Source organism: Belonocnema kinseyi, chromosome 3, assembly GCF_010883055.1.
Source record: "Belonocnema kinseyi isolate 2016_QV_RU_SX_M_011 chromosome 3, B_treatae_v1, whole genome shotgun sequence".
Taxonomy (NCBI): Eukaryota; Metazoa; Arthropoda; class Insecta; order Hymenoptera; family Cynipidae; genus Belonocnema; species Belonocnema kinseyi.
The window spans coordinates 105,307,688-105,313,066 of record NC_046659.1 but is presented as its reverse complement, the minus strand read 5'-3'; the positions used below and the strand labels follow the sequence as shown (position 1 = coordinate 105,313,066).

General features: G+C 28.4%; 1 protein-coding gene across 3 annotated transcripts in view; it reads right to left on the bottom strand.

Moving 5' to 3' along the window:
• LOC117169582 overlaps positions 1-5,379 on the bottom strand; it is a 43,757-nt gene that overhangs the window by 19,772 nt on the left and 18,606 nt on the right. The gene's annotated exons all lie outside the window — the stretch shown is intronic.

The window sequence follows — 5,379 nt, the reverse complement described above, 5'->3', positions numbered from 1 at the left end:
TACTTGAAGTAACGTAACCTCAAAATACACGCATTAAAGAGGCGCGCGAAGTATTCAAATCATGAGAAACGCCAGCCCAGCATCGAAATCTGGATATATTAACATCCCAATCTCTTCATTTTATTTTGAAGCAAATAGAGATATAAATAGAACCACCGAAGTGTTCCGACAGGCAATCGTGCACCTTCGAGTTTTCAAATTCAGAAGAGGAGAAATGGGTTGCGCGCACAACCCAGGCATTTATATCGTCTCCTACCATATTCACACGGACATAGACGTGTCATAGTATTGGACCACGTCTCGTTTCAGATCTGGGATCACTGGTGGGCACACCGTGGCGTTCAGCGAGCCCCACTTGGACGAGACGGAAGCCACGTGAGTGGACGTAGAGTACTATATTAGACAGGAATATGCAACCGCCATTCTGGTTTCTGGACAGTTCGTGGGAAATAGTGCGATAATCATGTCGTATAGTTTAATTAAAATTAAGTTTAGAATATAAGAAAAATGGTCTGCTGCAGTGCTCCGTTTTGTAAAAATAGAAGCGAGGATGGATTTAAACTTTACCGTTTTCCTCTAGGGCGAAGAGAAAAACTGTCAATGTCGATCATAAATGTAGATCATAAATGTAGACGCGACAAATGGAAACCGAATTTAAATTCAAGATTATGTCATTTTTTTGATATATTAAAGCGGAATGAGATCCAGAAGAAAGTAAGGTTAGGAACCCATTTTTCTACAGCAGGACGCACATTAACCCACGCAAATAAAAAGGACGTATGACGTGAAATATAAATAGCTATCATAATAAACTCTTGAAAAAGTATTGTAGTAATGTTTGACCTATAGTTTAATATTATTTTATTATTTGTTAATAGTTATTTAAAAAATCATATGATTATAATTTTAGCGCACGTCTATTTATAAACTGAGTAAAATTTCGTTTGCCATCATAAATTTTGCAAAAGCTACTTTTTGGCAAATGTGTGGGTTAAAAAATCATATCGTCAAATTTAAATATTTCATATAGTATATCACGTAATTTTATTTATAATTTATGTTTTGCTAACAATGTTTCAGTATAATTTAAAAGTAAATAATCTATATCATGTAAGTGTATTTATATAATTCGATATCAATGTAGCGATTTTGAATTTGGCGGGGAACCGGAATGGCAGCTTGCATATTCCCATCTAATTAGTCGAAGCAGCTATTGGGATAAACCGTCGGTCCCCGCTGCGGAGCCCAGTGATCCCAGACAGTGCTGCCAAATCGTGGATGAAATTTACCCTCATCATACCTACGGTCTGGGAGCCGCAAAACAGAAGGTGCATGATTACCACTGTGAGTTCGCGTGTAAGCCGAAAATGCACGATTCGACTTCGGTTTTCTGCTGTACGATGATTGCCGATCTGAAAACTTCGGAAGACTTCGGTGGTCTTCTATTAGTATCTCGATCCCCATTTGAAAGACATTGAAAAAATTGGTGATTTGGATGGTTCTCGTGATTCTTAATTGCATGCATGCGTCGATTTTCAGGTTATGTTTCTCAGGTGTATATAATATGGATATTATATATATAATTAATGTTGACATTATAATTATAAAATATTTAATTAATATTAATGAATAGTTGACTAACTTTTAACAGAAATAGTTAAACTTTCAACTAAAACAATTAGTTTTCTGAACAAAAAAAAAGATAAATTTCGAAAAAAAGACATAAAATAACCAAAAAACATTTTTTAAATTGTTTTCCACATAATAGTAACATTTTTAAACAAAAAGTTAAATTTTTATCCAAAAAGCTAAATTGTGTACTAAAAAAGGCATTTTTATAAAATACATGAATTATTATATAAATTATTATATATATTATTATATAAAAAGAAATTTATTTTCCATGAAGACTAATTTTCTGTACAAAAAAATAATGTTTAATCATAGTTAAATTTTCGACCAAAAAGATTAATTTTTTACCAAGAAAGGCAAGTATTCAATAGAATACAAAAATGTTCAACTAAAAAAGATCACTTTTCAATGAAACATAGAATAGTTAAATTTGTGGTTAAAAAAAATTGATTTTTAACCAAAACCAAAATGAATTTTCTACAAAATAGTTCAATTATCAGAAAACAAATTTTTCCCACTATATTGATAAATCATCAACAAAAGAATATATATTTTTAACAATGTAGTTCCACTTTCAACCAGAAAATATGAAAAAAAATCGTTAGAATTCTTTGAAATCGCTTTATATGATTGAAATTAATTGAAAAGTCCTTAGAATGTTTTAAAATATCTCTTGAAAATTCCTTAAGATTTTTAAAATACGCTAAAATACTCCAAATCCTTTAAAATCTCATACTAAATTATTTAAATCAATTGAAAATGCCTTCGAATCTATTAAAATATCCTAAGGTATATGAAATCCTTTAAAATCTCATATTAAATTACTGTAAAAAATTGAAAAATCCTTGGAACCTGTTAAAAGACTCTTAAATATTTCGAAACCTTCCAAATCTTTTGAAAGACCTTGACATCTTTTGAAGGTTTCTAGAGTACTAAGGAATTTTCTTAAATAACCCTGCTAAGGTTGTTAAAATTCTTTGAAATTCCTTTCAATTATAAAAATAAATTGAAAATTCCTTGACATCTTTTAAAACATCCTCAAATATTTAAAATCCTTTAAAATCTTTTGAAATTCCTTGACATTTTTTGAAGCTCTTGAAAATATCTTGAAATTTGAAAAATACATTTTTATAATTTACAGACATTTCAAAGAATTAAAAAAAGGAATTTCCAATTCATTTTTATAATTTACAGACATTTCAGAGAATTAAAAAATTTTCGGAAAGGTTATTTAAAAAAATTCGAAAGTAGTTTAGAAATCTTTAAAAAAAGTTCTAGGTATTTCAAAAGACTTTAAAGGATTTGAAAAATTTGAGAGAACTTAAAAAGATACCAAAGAACTTTCTATTGATTCCAGTAATGTAATATGAGATTTTAAAGTATTTGAAATATTTCAGGGTATTTTTAAAATTTCAAGGAATTTTCAACTGATTTTTATAATTTAAGGGAATTTCAAAGAATTAAAGAAATTTTAGAAGAGTTATTTAAAACAATTCCAAAGTACTTTAGAAATCTTAAAAAAAAGTTCTAGGTATTTCAAAAGATTTTAAAGGATTTGAAAAATTTGAGAGAATTATAAAAGAATCCAAGAAATTTTCAAATGATTTTAATAATGTAGTATTAGAATTTAAAGTATTTCAAATATTTCTGGGTATTTTTAAAATTTAGAGGAATTTTCAATTGATTTAAATAATGTAGTATGAGATTTTAAAGGATTTGGACTATTTTCGGGTATTTTTAAAATTGTAAGGAGTTTTCAATTTATTTTCTGAAAATGTAACTATTATGTAGAAAATTCATTTTGTTTTTAGTTGAAAATGAAATTTTTTAACCACAAATTTAATTATTCTATGTTTTATTGAAAAGTGATCTTTTTTAGTTGAAAATTTTTGTATTCCATTGAATACTCATCTTTCTTGGTAGAAAACTAATCTTTTTTGTCGAAAATTTAACTATGATTAAACATTAATTTTTTGTACAGAAAATGATTCTTGATCGAAAATATACTTCTTTTGTGCAAAATTCATAGCGTAGAATATTAATAATAATACGATTATATACATTATTAATGTTAATATTACAATTATATTATATCATATTATAAAAGTCTTCTTTTTCTATTTTGATCTGCATTCCAAAGAAATTCAAGAAATTGGCGATTTTCATGATTTGAATACTTCGCGTAATTTAAAAATAAAAATATATATGCAATATCAGAATATTAATACCGTGATTAATATTTTGTTCTATATTATATTGTGTTCATTATATTGTATACTTTATGTTGTATATATTATTGTACATAATTAAAATAAATTATATAATTAAGTATGTGATTAATTCTTAAGAATTAATCGCGCGAAACATTGAAATCATTAAAATTGCCAATTTCTTGCATTTCTTTAAAATGCGGAATAGTTGGTAGAATATTAATATTAACGCTGTTCTATGTAAAATTGAAATTATCTACCAATTTGAAATTGTTTCCATTGGATGGAAATTCTTTAGCTTGAATTATATGTTGTCTTTTAAAGGAAATAAGATGACATGTATGTAACCGATTTCACGGAACAACATTTATGACAATGTTGTGAATATTTGAATTTAAAAAACTGATAAAATCATAACGTGAATTATCAAAAAATTGTCCAAGTTTTCTTTAGTGTGTGCTATTGTTTAAACTAAAAAGAAAAAGGTAAAGATTTGTATTATAAATCTATCTGTGTTACCTATCTATAGATATTTATATCAATAGTTTAAAAGAAACACACTAAAGAAATATGTGGATAATTTCTTGACAACACACCTCATCGTTTTCTTAATTATGCTAATATTTTTTCATGTAATTAAACTTACGTTGAACGCACCTGTAATTGGTATTACATGTAAAGAATTGTGAGTGATTAAATTTAAGAAAACGATAAGGCGTGTTGTCAAGAAATTATCCACATATTTCTTTAAGGCGTTTTTCTTTTTACCTATTGATATAAATATTTACAGATAGGTAACACAGATAGATTTATAATGCAAATATTTACCTTTTTCTCTTTAGTTTAAACAATAGCACACACTAAAGAAAAACTTGGACGATTAATTCTTCTATATGCAATATCAGAATATTAATTCCGTGATTAATACTATTACACCAGATATATTTTATACTTATATTTCATTACATTACCCGTGTAGAAATTTCCCCGGTTGACCCTAATACAATAAGGTTTCTGGTCGAAACCCGGCCGGGCTATCCCTGGCTGGGTTTCATGGACAGGAAACGGGCGGGAGCCGGTCGGGCTACATTTTTGTCGAATCACGCAGTCCAGGGCCGGCCGGTTACTGGCCGGAACAACCCTGGTTATATCCCATGGTCGGGAACTGGCTGGACACTGGTCAGATTAATGTTTTTGTAGAAATTACACATTTTTTTAAGAGCCGTGATATTATCAAAGACGTAATTATGGATGCTAGATGAATTATTACTTGAAAATTATAATTTAAAGATTTATTAGATCATTGAGAGAAAAATGAGTTTTTTTAAATTCTTTAAAAAAAACATTAAATTTTTTTGAATACGAGGGTAGTTCAATAAGTCCTTAGAATGCCCAACATATGGCGCGCGAATCGCTCCAAATCATCTGTTTTCAATCAGCACCACTCCCGACTAGATATATGGTGTAGTCACAGTCCACATCTTCTGAGTTTACGTGTTTTTATAACCAATTGAAAAAAAAAATTGTTCGTTAAGAA